At 38.4% G+C, this 16,182-nt stretch overlaps 1 protein-coding gene across 7 annotated transcripts in view; it reads right to left on the bottom strand.

Annotated features, from left to right (window-relative positions):
- Window positions 1–16,182, bottom strand: part of LOC132906223 (neuroligin-4, Y-linked-like) — a 374,014-nt gene that overhangs the window by 80,541 nt on the left and 277,291 nt on the right. For 5 of the 7 annotated variants that reach the window (XM_060958211.1, XM_060958209.1, XM_060958210.1 and 2 more), the window contains one exon: window positions 4,795–4,980. The exons of 1 other annotated variant lie outside the window; for it this stretch is intronic. The gene's annotated coding sequence lies outside the window, so the exon portion shown is untranslated. Of the gene's footprint in view, window positions 1–522; window positions 651–4,794; window positions 4,981–16,182 lie in introns of those variants that run through there. One more of the 7 variants, XM_060958215.1, reaches the window with a different exon arrangement.

Here is a 16,182-nt window from a genome sequence, read left to right as displayed (position 1 = left end):
GAGATATTTTTTATACAATATTTCTTGGAATATTTACAAATGAAAGTTTGAGAATAGTTTGAGAGCCACTGTTGCATCGGTGGAGACCGAAAATGCTGAAGGTGCTTTATTCCCGAAAGACCTTCCATATTTCTTGCGGCGAATGGCATTTGAGGCCGTACAAAGTTATCGTTCAGACCGGAATAAGAGCCAATAGTCTGTAACAGGTAATATTACAGACGTAATTTCCTATCCGCGTTCTCCTCGGCAAACTAACGGGAAATCCGTCCCCGGGATGGGAAAGAGGATTTTCAAGGAGATGAGGAGATAACGCAAATTTACTGTCCGCTTGTTTTCGATTCTCTTAGCCGGGCTATGCTTACGGGACTTAACTTTGTTTTAATAAACGCGACCGAGTTTCATTGCGGGGCCCTCGCTGGTTTATCAAGCAGGAAGAATAATCCTTCATTTACGGAGGTATTCAGCCACGCCCCTTTTCTCTTGGCTTTTATGCCTTTAACTGAATAGTGGAGAAACACTCACCGCTTTATGAAGTAACGTTAAACCTTCTTTTGGAACTTTCCTTATCGTATCCTTATTGTGAAGCCTGTATTCGTTATCGGTAATCCGGTTACGTGGTTTTTTCGTATTCTCTTTCTGATTATCGTTATCGACGACGTTATGGAAAACGAGATAAGTCGAAACGCGCAATACAATATGAAAAGATGCGGGGATTTTAAATCCTTGTTATTTGCCGAGAAACTTGAAATCAACATTGTCGGAGTAGAGAGATTTGTAGCGAGAAAATTCCAATTTTAGACTTTCTCGAAAAATTCTATGGTAACCTGTTGCTCGCGTAGATCATACGCGTTTTGTTTCACGCCTCGAACGAAATGAAAACGGCTGTTGCGCCGTTGCAGTTTACGTTAAGTATAAAGTACTTCGATTTATTATTAAGCGTCGAGCAGTAAAACGGTAGAAACTTTAGAAATCGGATAATACGAAAATTTCTTTTCAGCTTGCTTTCCCTTCGATCGATCGAACCTCGTTTAATACGAATTTTGATAAAACGTCTATTGTGATTAAATGAATCGGCACTCATCGAGATTGTTTCGCGTAAGAATTTCTACGAGGACGAAACAAATAGTTTCTGATACATTTTCGCCTTCGCGATCATAGATATAATCAGAGAAGGCGCCGGTAGAATGGTACGGGATAAGTCAGCCGCGGGCGCAAACTACAACAACTGTTAACTGCATCGACTGTAAACTTTGCTGGTAGTAAAACGCATAAATAATGGAAACTTGGTGCTGTGCAGAGATAATAGAGAACGGGCTAAATGTGTTTCCACGTAGCCGGTGACAATAGATAACTGTACAGTAGAAATGTATAGCATAAGTCAGACACACGCAGCCGCCTTGAAGCGGTACAAACTACTTCAACCATTAGCTATACTACTTGTGACGGATATCTGTATTTTATCCTTAACGATGCTGTTTTGGTAATTGTAGACAACAGTAAATATCGAATTTTTCTTTTCTTCCATTCTATGTGAACGTAGTTCGACATAATTTAGTCGTATCTTTAGATTGATCCATCAACTCTCGTTATATATTGTAGTATCGTGAACGAAAAGCCTAAGAGATATCGGGCGAACTATAAACAATGTCGCGAGAAAACTAAAGTGTCGACAGGCCCAACGATGTATCGTCCTTCGATCGAATAGTTTCGCGGAAAAGACCTGCGTGACCCTGGCCACGAGCGTGTAACGTCAAGCACATATCAGGGACCAGGCCGCACGCCGAGAGCAAGATGACAACCAGATGTCTACACATCCTTGCCGCGTACTCTCAATATTCTTAAGGACCCAGCATAAAACCATTTTCATAGTTAAAGTCCTTCAGGCCAAAAACAAGCGTTCTTTATATTTTTGCCTACTACGAGAAGATACGGGAAGGTCAGTTTTTCTCACGTTCGGTATCTACCGTTAGCAACTTTCTCTCAAGGGCGGTTAGCATCTTTCCTCACTCACCAACTTAGAAAATCAGCCAATTGACAGCGAAGTCTATTAATGAAAACTTATCCTTAACAAATCAGCTCTTTTCGTGTCCTTAGACCCACCCATCGCTAGCTTTCCTCCGCCACAACATCGTCACTAAACTTTACTGATTCTCTAACTTTCGAACAGTCAACATCTTTTTACCGTGTTTCTACCCTTAGTGTAATTTATACGTGCTAACTCAGTATATACTAAACTGCAGTTATTAAGTGCATAATAAAGTGCGATAAAAAGAAAGTTGATAGTTGTGTTTCGGCTCAACCTTCTTATATTTTTATAATCTGAGTTGTGACTTGTGATTTTACGTGACAAGCGGTTACGGAACACCTGCGTGGTGGGGCTAAGACTATCGAGATATGTATAATTTTATGTGCTAGATTAGGTTAGATGCGTAGTAGTATTACTTGTATGTGAATATCAGTGTGTAGAAGCATGTGTGTGCGCGGCGTCTCGAAAACAAACGAATGTAAACTGTTCAGTCGGTTGACAGTCCGATATGGAAGAAAGTGCTGAGACGCGTGCAAGTATGTATCGATGAATATCTTTGAAATCATTTATCAAATAAATATATATGTCGGAGATGAAAGAACACCGGGTCCCCCCTTGGAATTCCTTGGAAAACCCCCAATACTGTGGCCTTTACAAAATAACCCAAACACAATTGTTCGAGTCTTGAGATAATGAGCTTAAGCTCGAGGCGACAACTAGTCGCCGAACGTAACCGCGGTCACGGGAAGAACGTTTCACCTAACAGAGGTATAGAATTGCGTAGCTCTCCTTTAATGAATTAGCCGTACCGACACTTAACAGTAAACATTCCAACGGCCCCGTGGCTCGTCACACACAGAACCTATTCTTCGGGCAAGATGATCGCCAGATTCGCCACATTCGCAGTATATGTTCAGCTAGCCTGAGAACCCGCTACAAATCTTAGGATTTAGTTAACTAAGGTCCTTCAAATTTATTCCATCAGCCCGTAAATCTGTCTCCTATTACGGGAAGATACGGGAGATCTGCTTTCCTTACGTACGACGCTTCCCCCTAGGAACTTTCTCTCAAGGGCGGCTAGCATCCTTTTCTAACCACCAACATAGAAATTAACCAATTAACAGCAACGTCCATTTCCCTCACCTTCCGAGCGGAGGCTTTCCTCGACGAATCCGATGATCTCGTGCCCTTAGGCACACCCCATCGTAGTTTTCCTCTGTAGCGTCATCGTGACGTAAAGTCATTCCCTTTCTTGCAGTCTCGTTAGTCAGTTATCTAGTGTCAGTTATCTACTATCGGTGAATAAACGTTTCAATAAAGATGTTGAGAATTGTGGATCTTTGGTGCCGAAATAATGTTATAGGAATACTGAATATACACTGGGGATTAATATTAAAATAATAATGTATTTATTTCATGGACGATTTCTCATATATTCATCGATTCACACTTGCATGCGTCTCAGCACTTTCTCTACACTCGACTGCTAACCGACTCTTCCAGATGCTTCTATATCACTGCCAATCGTGTTTTGTCCTATCAAAGGCCTGGACGCCCTCTGACGCTTACACACATGTATCCACACACTGATACTCACACACAAGTAACTCTAATACGCATTTAACCCAGTCCAGCACAGAAAATTATACATATCTCAACAAAAGAGTTAGTCAAGTAATCCTTGTATCGCGAGAAGTAAGTTGTGTCCGACCTAGACTTTGGAGCAAAGTACATCTGTTATCCCGTTGACCGCGGATTCGTTATCGAACCTAAGGTCATTGTCATTAATGTCTAATTACCGCGGCCACTTGCCAATCTTGTAACCTTCATACTTGTGTTAATAAACGCTACCTCGATTGTGTGAAAGCGATGAATAATTCCGGTGAAGATTCATTACACACCTCTAACCCAAGTCTTAACGATAACCCGACATATAATTATTCTAATATAAATTCCAAGTGTAAATTTAGTGTTCCTATATCATTATTTCGGCTATTAAGATCCGAAATTCTCAACAAAGTCAAAGGACAAAGCGATGCTAGGGGAAAAGGACGAATTAACAGTCAGTGTTAGTTGAGAAGTCAAAGAGTGTAAATAGAGAAGTCAGAGAGTGGGAATTGCGTTGTCAAGAGAGTGTTGATGCGTTGTCGAAAGAGTATGGTCCGCGTAAGAGAGAGCGTTGGATCCGTGGTGACGAGAGTTGCAAATGAACTATCTAGTTGTCTTAATTCTAATACGTTATTGTGATTAGTTCGCGTTAAACAACCATTGTTTCCTGCTTAATCAACATCCGTTTAATCCATTTATTGTAAATAAACTAATTGTAGCAAAGATCTTACAATATGCTTAACACTATTCTGCGGTACGTGATGAAACACTTGAGTCAGCCACTTTATCGTTAATCACATAAAACAAGCATCTTGAAAACGAGAGAATAATCTTTAATCCAACGTAGATTCTTTCTTAAACGGTGAACAGAATGCTTGAGAAACGATCCATCGTAGTTGTGTCTGAAGGATCGGGGACGCAATTTTCCATGGTGGTCGAAGGCTAGGCTCCGGCGAAACCAAGTAAAATCGCAAGGCAGGACAGATTGAGAGGCAACGAGGGGGACCGAGAGAAATTTACTGCTCGACTCATTTCGCTCTCTCGGAATAAATGGACACTTGTCTGGGAACGATGTAAGCTTGCGGGAAAAGACAAGGCTTCGGTTGTTTATCACCAGAGACAAACGCAGCGATTAAGGCAGAAATAAACGCTTCACTTACCGGCGTCGCGCACGATTCATAAAGCTCTCTAAGTGTCCATTCCCCAGACATGCTAGGCACGAGATCCGTGGATTTCCCTTCGCTACCGACAGTGTCCTGCACCGACTCTGCTACGTGCCACGACGTGGAATTAAATGTCCTTTCACTATCTACTCGACACGATTCTCGGCGTGAAGCATGTCGTCGCTGCAACAAAATGAAACGGCCCCGTTATTCTTGGCAAACCGGCATGGGGATTGGCCGAATCGTTGCGCAACCATTTGCGTTCAGGAAAAGAGGACCGACTACGATTCGATCGTAGAGAGATCGTTACGAATTTAGCAACATAAATTATAATAAGTAGTAGCAATGGGATAAACAATAGCAACATATTTAGAAACATAAATTATTTCTGAGGGAATTGCTCTAGCTTTGTTTATCTATGTTGCGTTCGATCATCTTCTATATTCATCTATATCTCAATAATAAATACAGTCGCGTGTAAATACTTTTTGCAAGCTATTGCAAAAGATGTATAGAATATATTATTTAAAATATGCAAAACGAACGAACACGAAGATTTCAGTTTCAATGTTTGATGGGTGACTTTCGTTCTAACATCTTTTAAAACTGAAACCAATTTTTAGGTAACAGTAAGACTAGGTTTCGTCTTACTTACTTGAACATACAACAGCTTTGAAGATCAAGAGAAATGCCGAAGAAATTTAGAGACTAAAATTTTATTTCTCTATTTAATTAAAAGTTATATTCGCAAGCATTTCTTTGGAGAGATGACGTAGCAATAAATTAAGCTGTTTTGCATCTAAGGAGGAGATATTTCGTGGCGCAATGTCGTTCATGCGATGTGTTGGATGAGATATCTTGCTACGTAGCGTTGTTCATGTGGAGTTATGGACGAGACATCTCGCGTGTCTTTTCATTAAGGTGCGAGATATCTCGGCCATAAATTCAGATAAAAATCTGTTCGTGAGACATGTCATCTACGGGCACGCTAAACGGAGGACATTCTGTATCTTGAAACACACCATTTTTTTAAATATTTTTACACGAAAGAATATTCATACTGAAAAACACAAATATATTCATAGATTCGAGGGAAAATATAGTTCGTGAAATATTTCACGAAATGAGTTTTTATGTATGTCATGATGTATATATAACACATATATGAACGGGATGAATTTACGTTATGAAAATTAGACATACACGTAAAATATCTCTTTTAAAGCTTTCTGTGAACGAAATTCTCTCACGAAAAATCTCATTTGCAATTGTAAAAGAACGAGGAACTTCGCGAGTCTTATAGTGAATTTTAATAAAAAGGTTATCATATTTTAAAGTTTAATATTTGGAAATAAGTGGTATTTCGGTTTAACGTGAATTTAAGATATAAGAGAGTACTACGACTTGTCAATATTCCTTGTTCCCTCGTATTTTCCGTAGCTAGTAGAGCTTGTTCTTTTAATCTAGACTTTGATCGAAGAGTATTAGGAGCTTCTTTCAGTCTGAGAAGTAATGTTTCGCGCGATTCCTTGAGCCAGTCTCATCAGTTACACCTAAAGACACTGCAGATTTAATCCGAGTATTATGTGTCAGGCATCGTAAGGGTGTTGCCTCGAGAGAAAAGTTACACTTCTCCTTCGTTGTGTACTTAATCAATATTGATGTTGGATCAAGCCACAATTCATTCGGCGCATTCCTACCCGGCCCTATATCGGGCCAAGTGACATGTTAAGCTTGCTTTACGACATCGAATAAAAGCATCGAAGGAACGTTGACGACGCAAGGGGAAACGAAGCCAGTGATCAACGATGCTCTCCTCGATCACCAGACGAAAGCATTTCAGAGAATTATTCTTACTCGACTTTCAATATTTTTTTTCAGTCTTCCTTTAATCATATTCGTTATTACCATAATTCGTTATTTCTTCTGCGTTTATAAGAAATTTCATACAATTTAGAAAATTTAACGTTATCCTCCTAATTTCCTCTTTCCAAAAATTTTGTCTACTCGAGATTGTATAATAAGTACATAGATATATATGCGTTCAGATTCCGTTTATATCAGATTGTCCAAAAAGTTTCTTTCGTTTCGTAAGGTGATAATAGATGAACAACAATTTCTGTTTTATATCATTTTATTGAATCAGGTATGATCCATTTCGTTATATCTCTATTATTATGTTCCTACATAATTCAATAAATTAATGTAAAACAAACAGCATCGTGCGTCTATTATTTCTCTACAAAACGAAAGAAACTTCCCAGACAACCTAATATGAATAAATTACAGTTATATATGCTGTTGGGGAGCAATTGCACCTTCTCTCTTAAACGTAAAAATTAAAGAAATTTCATTCGCCTTTTACGAAGAATCCATGGTTGATCAAAAATTGTTATATTATTCGGTACAGGTATATTTCTCGGTGCAAGTATTTCCTATATAGCGAGTCCACAGCGAGTATGATCAAAGTACAGTTCGTTTATTAGCAAGAATTTGAAGCGGGGTGGCGGTATTATTTTAAAATTCGCATCAGGCAGAACAAACGCGAGGGTGTATGTGTGAAATCTGCTCGTAACAGTATCGGAGAATCATTTTCCAACATGAGACCAGTGTGTTCGCCATGGACGAGCCATTTCGGCTAAATAAAAGCTACGATTATTGGTATATCTTTGTCGCGAAAGTAGTCGTTGTCGCGATTCGTTGACCGTGGCTAAAAAGTGTATATAAAAATACTTCTTGAGTGTGTATCAGCTATTATGGCTCGGCAATCTAGATTTCTATGCACATCGCGACACACTGACAATTCTATTACACGTTCGCCAATCAATTATCATATCGATTTCGAATTTGATTACATTCGAACGCCTATTTCCTTGCAGCGTGTATAATCGCCGAGTAATCGATATAATTATACAATTCTCGTGTCTACCTCGTCCTGGATTAACTGATTAACGACTCAAGTATCGCCAATATGCATTCCGATGTTAGTTTCAAGGCAAGACTGTCTTCGAGACTGTATGTACTAAATTATAGAGTCGCTCGAGTATTATGATTAGTTATAGATTATACGATTAGCTAAGTAGGGGAGATGGGAATTAGATATTACAGGCGAGGATTAATTAGTTACGAAATCAGGAAGTTTGAGATATTGTTGCCTGGAATTTTGAATTATTTATGTAAATTTTCGTGTCTCAAACTGCATATTTAGAATTTATTATTTTTCATTGGCATCTTATCAATTACGAAATGGTGAAATCAACAAGTTCGCACTTAGAGATCATGTTCGTAGTATTTTAAATTTCCCGTATAAATTTCGATGTTTCGCGATAGAAATCTGTTATCTCACACGATAGAGTCGTAACTGTTTCACAAATCCTAGAGTGTTGTACAGTGGTATTTTTACGGAGTTACGTGATTTTTCGAAAAGAATAACAAGAAAAAGAAGTAAAGTGAAAGAGGATATATAAATTCAGTGAACGCTCAAACAGTAAAGTAAAATATCAGATAAGTCCACAGCCGTTAAAAGGACACGGAAGTGACAGGGATAGTACGAAGGAGGAGGGGCGGCACTTCATCGATCGGGAAAATCGATCAAGAGAACGTCCATTCGTTTGCCCGATAAAAACTTTCTCAACGACTCTCTCCAGTCCTACCTTCTACTTCACATCTTTCCCTCTCCCCTTTGTTCTACTACAATATCTTTTATACCACGACCTCGTTTTCTCGAAGGGTTCGTAGAACCCGTGACTGAAACCGAGGCCAGGGCAAGGGGGGACATTTGAAACATTAAATTCTAAATGAAAAGGCATCTCGAGTAGGACTTCGGAATTTCAGGTCGCAACGATAGAGAGAAAGAGAGGGAGAGAATAAAAGGAAAAGGGAGAAATGGCATGGGGGAAAGAATGGCGTAAAACTGAAGCTGTAAAACGTGGCCAGAATCTTTCACGGTAGATTCAACGGAGTCTTCCTCCGCGTTAAGGCTTACGCGAAAGGAAAGATATTCGAGAATGCTCGGAACAACTTCCACTTTTACATAACGTCTCATCCGAACGAAGGTGAAAACTCAAGGTACTTTGTCAAAAATATGTTTGCCTGGTGACGCCGAGAGCTATCTCAGATACCCAAGGTTCAACGTCTTCGAATTCTTTCTTGAATTTTCGACAGAATAATCAAACTTGTTGTATATTATGAGACGCCACCGGTATTTAATATGATAACGAAAAAATGAAAAAATATCGTGTACTTTAAGTCCAGCAATCGAAGCTTTGAGGCCTTGAAAATCGTATTCTTCGCACTCGAGATCGCTCGAGAACCGTACAATGATCATCTTGTCATTCGGTCGGATCACGTAGGTGATCGAAGGCACGTTTCTGATACTTAAGGTCACTTGGTGGTTATGGTTGGTCATTATAGTAGTATCATGGATACATAAGGACGTTTGAGATCGATGTCGTGACGATAGCTATCGAAGATGAATGGATCCTTGGGTTTAGGTATTAATCGACGATCGATCGTCGAGTGTTTCGTTTGTTTCGTATTTGTTTGATATTAGGTGATATGATATCGTTACGCGATATCGTATCGGTTCCCTTCGACTGAAACGAGTACGTTTTGCCTTTATTTCGTAGTTGGAATACACGTCGTTAAAAACGAGAAAGGTCAGGTTCGAATGATACTGTAAGTTCGATTGAATTCATCGTCGAATCAGCTCATGTTCCAGAATCGCCACAAGTTAATCATTTTCGTTGCTTTTTTATCTCATACTTCGTGTTACCTGTTCCCCACGAGGAATTTCGATAGTAGTGGAAATCAGTCATCTTTTCCGGCCACGCCACTGGGGAGGAGAACGAAAACGGTTGGAGGCAACGATCGGGGGAAACCGATGATAGAAGTGGACCGAGAGTTCGTCCGGGCACGTAAGACGATAAATCATGCGGTTACAACACGTCCATGTGAATGCGCACATGCATGAATTACACCTGCGGTTATGCGTACGAATGTGTATGTCGTTCATGAAAATGTAGTTAGTATCCGTGTGGAACTGTATCCGTATACAGGGCGTTTCTAAACTGAGAACAGAACTTTCGTTACGAATTTCATTCACTTCTACGGATACATTTGGAAGATCGAGAGACAGAAAGATTATTCGTATCCTTTGTAGCTATATTTCTTTCATATTCCCATCAACGGAAGCAGGTTTCAGTTGAAAGAAAAATTTGATTTCCTCGTTCGCATGGTACATCGTTTCAATCTCTTTGAAGTAAAATTCTTCATTTGCTAGAATTGCTTCCGTAACAATGCCAGCCTGTTTGTGCATACAAATATTGGTAACGCATATCCAAGTGTTCGCAGCTATATCGTAGCTGCTGCGCGTGTTTGCACGCGCAAGTATAAGTAGATGCATACGTTTGCTCTCTATATATTTGGTTACGTTCACGCGCACACACCAAATTGCGTACATACTGTCTTTCACATACTACGCATACGTATAAACGCAGAGTACCTAGAATTAAATAGATATTGCGACCCAAAAAGCAGTTGTAGTATCGCTGGATTCTCTCAAGTGTTAATTAACCTTCAGAGTCATTCAATTATCGATACGAAAATTGTAGTATCGTGGACAAAAGGTAAAAGAAATATCAGGTAAGCCATAAACATTGTCGCGAGCCGAGATGCCGACAGGCCCATCAATGTGTCCTCGGTCATCCAGTCGACGAGTTTCGTAGAAAAAAAGGCCTACGCGAGTCTGGTCACGAACGGTTGCGTAACACGTGCGTGGTGAGACTAAGACAAAGGGACAAAAGGGATGCTAAGGCAGAAAGACAAATTCACAGTCAGTGTCAGTGGAGAAGTCAGAGGGTGTGAATCGAGAAGTCAAAGAATGCGAGTTGCGTTGTCGAGACAGTGTTGCTAGCGTTGTCGAGACAGTGTTGCTAGCGTTGTCGAGACAGTGTTGCTAGCGTTGTCGGGACAGTGCTGCTAGTGTTGTCGAAAGAGTATGGTCCGCGTGAGAGAGTGAGCGTTGGACCCGTTGTGACGAGAGTTGCAAATTAATTATTGAGGTCTCTAAAGTATAGTACGTTATTGTGATTAGTTCGCGTTAAACAACCATCGTTTCCTATCTAATCAACATCTGTATCAATTCATTCGTTCGTGAATAAATCATAAATCATTATTTATTATTCCCGATACTACAAAATTATTTTACTTCCGAAGCGCTTATCGTAAAACATTCATCTCCGCAGATATAAGCGAAAAGTATTACGAAAATTATTATAGATCTTCTAAAATTATAGTTACTCGTCGAGTTATCGATATAAAAGTGATCTTAAACTTTTATTGCATATTTTATTTAAGCGTGTATACTGAAATTTCTGTTTCTGTAAATGCTTCTAATGAATGAAAATTATTACTAAATTAATAGTAAGCAGTTCTAGATAGTATATTTTACGACTATAAATGAATAAATTTACTATAGATAATAGATAACACAGTATACATTGAATTATACGCACTAAATAATAAATCGAATGATCTCTGATGACCTATTTCGCTGTCTTAAATCAAATAGTAGATGTAACTGCTGTCAGTCGCATTGCACGGTTGGTACACCGTAAAATTTTATTGTACAGTTCGACGCGCGTACGTCGAACAACGTCGCGCAGCAGATTTTTCTCGCGCGTAACTTTCCGAATAAAACGAAAATAATAAAATATCAAGTTCGAGTGGAGCATAAACTCTCGCGTCCTTCGTTCGCAGTTGCGATAAAAGCGACTGCCGAATTTTTCAAGCTCGTGAATTACAGTAATCTCTTTGACGATTCGGCAAACTAACTTTTCTGTTTAAGATCATAGTCTATAAAAACTTTTATATTGTCTATGATGTAGACTATAGTATGATTATTGTGTGATTATGTATGCACGTATTAGGTTGTCCCGAAAGCGTCTTTCGTCATCTGTACGCAGCTGCTTTATCTGGCAATGTTTACACAAACATGAAACCTAATCAGTCAAATGTAAATAGAACAACGTTGCTTTTTCGTCCAGCCGTGGGGAGACGTGATCGCGTTGAAGCGCGTCAACGGGAGTCGTAAATTCCTGTTACGATTATAACAATCGACACCACGAACATGTCAATCCCCTTATTTCTCGTGGGATAATAGTGGTGTTTGTTGTGTAATAAAACTGTAATCAACAGTTTTATAAGATTTATATTTTCAACAATTTATTACACTTATTATTGCGTCGTGTCGGAAGATATACTTGCTAGTTGCTTCGTATAAGCAAAAAGTAGATTAAGTCAATGTCGCGTAGACCGTAGCGAGGCCTAAGTTTGCAGCAACGGTAGATGATTACGTCGAGATTGAAAGAACGATAGATTCGACTGATGTAAATGTGTAGCAATAGTAGATGACTGCGCTGAGATGGAAAAAACAGTAGATGACTGCTCTAAGGATAAGACCGTTGACTCGACTGCACGAAGATTGGAAGAACAGTAGTAGACCCTTCTCGTACTATTAGGGAGGAAAGCTCGGTGTGGATGTGCCTTTTTGAACTAAGAACGCGGATTCGTTGTTCAGACTTTTCGGTAAAAAAGCGAGGGTAACGATCCGCGATGCCCATTGGTTATAGCCAACGTTAATAAATAAAAATACGAGGAGAAAGTCTCCTGCAGATATGGCTCATGGGTGTCCTTGTTCATGGGAGAAACCTGCTATTCCGCTAGACAAATATCCGCTTTCTCCGTAATTTGTAAAAGCGTGCAATAAACATAAGGACTGTTTTAAGGACCATCCATAAACCGAAAATACTTATATGAATAAAGATTAAGGTGGAAAGATTCGGTTTATGGTGATTCCTTAGGTTTATCGCGGATCAGTGTAACGATGTGTAGGCCTTGCCGGCCAGACTATGAGGGACGTCGCACGGACCATCTCACGCGACGTAATATACGTAGTAGAACAAAATGCGTCATATATAATTCAATAACATAATATAAAACAGGAAATGTTGTGCATCAATTATTTTCATATAAAAGGAGAGAAACTTTTGGGAAAACCTAATATTAAACATGTTATTTATACATTTTATAGTATAGCAATGATAGACAGATGTTTTGTATATTAAACAGTATAATAATGGAGATGTATTTTTACCGGTTACTTATAGTTATTCAACACAAAATTTAGCTACTTTTAAATTATAAAAAGTACTTAGGGAAGTTGTATAAATTTTCAAAGTCGTTAAAATGTATGAAAATTGATTCAGAAATTATTCGTGTTTATATTGCTAACTATCGATCGTTACCTTTTTAGTGAAACGGAGAGAAAAGTGAACTTTTTAATAACAGAGTTGAATGATTTGAAAATTCCTCGATATTCTTCTCGATATTTTTTAACAACAGTTTGCTTTTTTCTGTTTTAATATTATACGAACTTGTACATTCAGACATTTAGAACCTCAGGGTTACCCATTAAATTATAACAAGGATATCTTGTTTATTGTCAAGATGATAGAGATCAATTAATAATCTTCTTGAGATCTGTTTCACGAATAATTACCTTTTCTTACTTACATTATTCTTTTAATAATGATGTTTTGAAGAATACATGAAGATTACAGGAGAATAATATTTTCTGATTGAAACGTGACCTTCTAACGAAATACGAGCAACTCTAATATGATGCGGTAGCAAATTGTTAAAGTTTTCTGGAAGCCAAAGGTATAGTTAAGACCAGTAATATTTAGAAAACTTTGTAGGGGATGAAACAACGTATAAAACATGCACATGAAAAAAGATAAATGACCAAAAATATTCGCTGTTTCCAGCACTACTCTGTACTCTTTACACGTTAAAATTTTATTTAAATAAAAAAGAGACATTTCATACGTATCAATTTTGTCCTAACGTTTCTCGAACGTCCCTTTGTCGATCATTTTCCACAATCCCTTTCATTTCTTGCTCCATTGCTCGTGTATTTCGAAAAGAGCTCGCAATTCCACAACTAGTCGAGTGATGGCGAAAAGGCTAGCAATGGCATCCCATCGCAAATTTTCCCCCCCTCTCCGTGAAAGTTATGCTCACGCGGACTGTACAAGTTAGGCACGTCCGCACACGATGGCCGATTTTCCTGCAGTATCGCCGACCATCGCCGTTCCAGAAGCGTATCTCGAGCGAACGAAAACTTGGCTATCGTTAAGCAAATTGATATCGGCCGTCGTCGGAAAGTTTCGTGCCGCATAAGCTTCCTTTATGGCGTGCACGAAAACCGTGAACCGTGTACGTATCTGCGCGGCCGAGTTCGCGTAACGCACGGATTATTGGCGCGCGAACTTCCGCCCGAGAGTTCTGTGTCGTCGATAGAACGTTCCCCGGAACGAGATTCTGGATTATCGGATGCCGACAACCGGCTTTCCAAATTGTTTCGACCCCGTATCGAAACTTTCAACAAGGAAATTTATTTCAATTCCAGGAGGAGGCGAAACTGTTCAATCTCTCTAATTTCCCTTCTACGACTGCGACGCTCCTGTCATCGATATTATTAAAATCAATCATTAAAATGAAGAATATCGTCACAGGCTGTTCAAATTATTACCCAATACGTACGGTGCTCGCGAATGCTCTTCTAATTTCTATGGATTTATGGAAAATTTGAAGATACTAGAATACGTAGAATTATAATTACGTTGTAATTAGACTGGCTTTTTATATTATATTCGCAAAAATATAAATTTGCATAGAGATTCCCAATCTACTCGTGAAAGTATTTACGATATATGTATATCTGTGATTTGTTTAATTTTGCGATTTAATAACATATATGCGATTTAATATCGCGTTCTAATACGCGAGAGAGTTGTCGAAAGTTAAATGTTATCTGGCAAGATTTTTCTCTAATTTTTGAATGACAAGGAATTGGATTTATTAGTGGAAATTTGGACTGGGTTGTTTTGCGTACATGATACGTTGAAAGCTCTACCTACAGCAAATGTGCACGTTTACGAGTAATAACTGTGCTTCGGCGCTTCGTTGGGTGGATAAATAAATAGCGTATGGTTTGATAGGTATCAGGTTCATGTGTATTTTGAATGAATGAAAATGGGGAATGTTTTCATATTCGATTTTGTATCCATTAGTAAATATATTTTCATTGCAGCATATTGATGGTAGACGTTATACATACAAATAGACGATGGTTATACGATCTTTATATATTTTACGATGGTTATATGATGCTTTTCTATACACAGGGTGTCCTAGATTTAAACGATCAAACGTCACCAATATGTTCTATGAGTAAGAGTAAGTTGAAGACTTTATATAAACACAGGCCTGCAAACATTTAATAAAAAGGTTATAACAAAAGGACGAAAGTTAAAATTAATAGAGAGACGAGACGTACGAACGACTAGACAAACATTATCATGGAAGATTGATTGGTCTGGGAAGATACATTGTTTGGCTCGCGAGATCGCCAGATTTTATACCTCACTTTTATTTGTGGGGAACGGTGAAAACGATTGTGTATCGTACAAGAGTCAATTCGTGACAAGAACTGATAGAAGGGATTAACGATGAATTCACTGGACCGAAGCAAGATAAACATGAAATTCGGAGAGTGATAAACTCAATCTCTTTACGATGTCAAGCTTGCATTCGAAACGCGGCATTGTATTTTGAAATTTAAACACAACTCAGCATTGTTTCTGTAGAATAAAGCGTGATAATAAAACGTTTGTGAACCTATGTTTATGTTACATTTTGTTTTCTTGTTTCTACTCATAGAATACACTGGTGAAGTTTGATTAAACTTGGGTCACCCTATATATTGAAAATGATTCACGTAGCAAGCTAGAAAGCTTCGATCTATACAGAATCGTGTAAATTTTGTACAGTTTCTAATTTGACTGTTCAATAATTTCGAGTCGCCGTTTACATTCTTCTGCTATTAATTAACGAACAATCCAATGGGAAAGATTTCCGAAAGTTTCTAAACAACTTTTTAGTCGTCTTACATAACTATATTAATGTTATCAAATCAAAATACCAGTATCACGTGGAAAATTTCTGGACAGCTCTTTAGGCATTTGATACAAATGAACTAATATTGTCAGCGATAGGTAAATTTTATAAATTACAATTATTATAAATTATAATTAAAATAATAAAATCATGAAAGAGAGTAACGCGTATTTCTAATGGAATGAAATTTTGAAATAGATTTTACGAATTAAATGTCACTTGATTATCTTACAATTAGCTAACGAGAAATTAAAAAAATTGTAAAAGAAAAGTCTATAATCTACGATCTAATTAAACTTATCGATTCGTCAATACCGCCAGCTGATAAATTATTATGCAAGAGGTTTCTGATGTTTTCGAATT

Source organism: Bombus pascuorum, chromosome 4, assembly GCF_905332965.1.
Source record: "Bombus pascuorum chromosome 4, iyBomPasc1.1, whole genome shotgun sequence".
Taxonomy (NCBI): Eukaryota; Metazoa; Arthropoda; class Insecta; order Hymenoptera; family Apidae; genus Bombus; species Bombus pascuorum.
The sequence above is the reverse complement of the archived record's forward strand: the minus strand, read 5'-3'. Positions and strand labels throughout refer to the sequence as shown.